General features: G+C 31.2%; 1 pseudogene; it reads left to right on the forward strand.

The window, feature by feature from the left end:
• Positions 1-715: 715 nt before the first annotated feature.
• LOC110424392 (uncharacterized) lies at positions 716-1,360 on the forward strand (annotated as a pseudogene).
• Positions 1,361-2,712: the final 1,352 nt, after the last annotated feature.

The raw sequence follows: 2,712 nt of genomic DNA on the forward strand, positions 1-2,712 counted from the left end.
ATAATTCATTGGTAATATTAACCACAAAATGAGTTACCAATGTAATTAAGTTGCACTCAAATTATCAACCCTATTAGATTAGAGCGAAAAAAGAATATTTCAGCAATTAAATTGAGGTATCCTAAATACATAACTATAATAAAAATTTCTTTACTTATCACTAGCTAGTTGATTTTGAATTGAATGAACACTATAAAATTTAATACAATTTCAAAACATGAGAAGGAAAATATATATATAACAGGGGTTGTTGCAACCCCTCCCTGTTGCAGAATGGAAATGGGAATGAATGACTGTGGACTTTATATCTGGTTTACTGAGAACTACGAAAGGTATTGACGGCATCTGGGTGACTGTTGATAGATTAACAAAGTCCGCTCAGTTCTTGGCTATTCGTACGAGTATGTCATTGGAAAAGTGAGCTGAGTTATATTTGGAGCAAATTGTGAGATTGCATGGGGTGCTAATGTCTATTGTATTTGATAGAGATTCTCGATTTGTAGCAAAATTTTAGGAGAGCCTGCATAAAGCTTTGGGCGCCAGATTTAATTTTAGCACTGTTTTTCATCCTCAAACAAAAGGTCAGTTCGAGAGAACTAATCAAATTCTTGAGGACATGTTAAGAGCTTATGTCATGGATTTTGGAGGTTCTTGGGATCGACACTTGTCGTGCAAGAAATTTGCTTATAATGATAGCTAGCTGTCTAGTATCCAAATGGCTCCATTCGAGGCATTGTATGTTAGGAAGTGTAGGTCACTTCTTTGTTGGGATGATATGGGTGAAAGAAAGTTATTGGGTCCAGATCTTATTCAACAATTAGTTGAAAAGGTTCAGTTGATCAGAGAACATCTTCGTACAGCTCAAAGTAGATAGAAAATTTATGCAGACATTAGAAGAAGGAAGTTAGAATTTGAGGTTGGGGATCATGTGTTCCTTTGAGTTTCCCCTACTAGAGGAGTAATGCGATTTGGGATTCTAGGAAAACTTAGTCCTCATTATGTGGGTCTGTTTGAGATTTTGGACAAGGGAGGTGATGTGGCCTATAGACTAGCGTTTCCACTTGTTCTATCAGGAGTGCATAATGTGTTTCATGTTTCTTTGTTAAGGAAATATGTTTCAGATCCCAGTTATGTGGTAGAGTTAGCTCCTTTAAGACTTAGAGAAGATTTATTTTATGATGAGCATCCTATACGTATTGTGGATCGGAAGGAGCAAGTTTTGAGAAGGCATACTATTCCTTATGTTAAAGTGCAGTGGACTAATCACACGGAACGGGAAATGGCTTGAAATTTGGGAGAAAATATCAAAGAAAAGTATCTTTACCTTTTTGAGGACCAAGGCAAGAGTTTAAAAGACTAAACTCTTTTTAAGGCGGGAAAGATGTAATAACCCACCCAAAAAATAAGAGAAAAAAAATAAATATTTCAGTTTATTTGATAATTACAGATACAATCTCAGGGTTATTAAAAAAGAAGAAGCAAAGACCTTTTTGAAATTAGAATAAATATATTTTAGTTGGTGTCAGATTATATTATCACATTTAAAACAAAATCAATCAGTTTTACCTTATCATATTTTTAAAAGAAAAGTAATCATTTTTTCTCAATACGTTTAAAAGAAAAGGCAAAAAAAAAACTCACGTCCGTTTATTTCATCAAACTCAAATGGCAGAAAAAAAGAAAGACGGAAAAAAAGGAAAAAAAGGAAGAAGAAAGACGGAAAAAAAGGAAAAGTATTCAAGGGATTGATGATTAAGGCATATTTAGGGTTATATTTTCATGGCTTGGGCACAATAAGTCTTAAATTATTTGTATTTTCTTAACTTTTATTCAAATCCAGCACTGTTCCGATGATTTTTCGGTGGCATGATGTGTACCAATGGAAAGGTCTTGGAAAGATCTTTCTAATGGTTTTCATAACATCTCGCTTGGTTTTGTGGTTTGGAATGTATAAATGTTTAAAGTTAATTAGGAACTTGGTTTTCAATAGTTTTAATAACCCAATTTTGGGTCATCGGAAATCCATATTCCGGTAACATTTTTGGTCGTTTCTTTGTGGGCTTTTGTAGTGTGAAATGAGATGTTTAATTTGGCATCAATGGCTTGGTTAGGGGTTTCCTATGTTAAGAGAATTAAAACCTCAAATTAGGCTCGTTGGTCCAGAAAACCAAGAAATCCGGATATTTCTGCGATGAATTTTTAAGTTTTGGTTTTCGAAACTTAAGAATTTTGTGTTTTTTCTAATTGAAAAAAAATTTGTTGTTGCAGTATTATATGAATACTTCAAAGTGATATTGATTTTGTCACTTGAAATAATTCGAGCCAAGAGTTATAAGAGCTCAAAGTAGGCCAAATGACCATCTAGATTCTGAAAATTTTAAAACATAGAAAATTCTTTTTTAATTTTTTTAAAATTTTATTTTAGTTAATATGGTATAAATTCTGCTACAAACTTCATAAATATTGAATTTTTTATTTCTAATATATTTTTATGTCTAAAAGAATATATATTTATATTTTATAAACTTATCTTTTAAGTTAGTAAATTTTATACAAATATCAAAAATTAAGAAAACACTACAAACATGATTTTCATATGAAATTGATATTATGTTTCTATCAGAAATGAAAATCTTTACTAATTTTATGATATAAGTTTAACTCTCAATTTTATTTGATTTTTATTAACTCATAAAAAAATAATAATGATAA

This window comes from Theobroma umbraticum, unplaced genomic scaffold (genome assembly GCF_002168275.2).
Source record: "Theobroma umbraticum cultivar Fairchild unplaced genomic scaffold, ASM216827v3 scaffold_204.0, whole genome shotgun sequence".
Taxonomy (NCBI): Eukaryota; Viridiplantae; Streptophyta; class Magnoliopsida; order Malvales; family Malvaceae; genus Theobroma; species Theobroma umbraticum.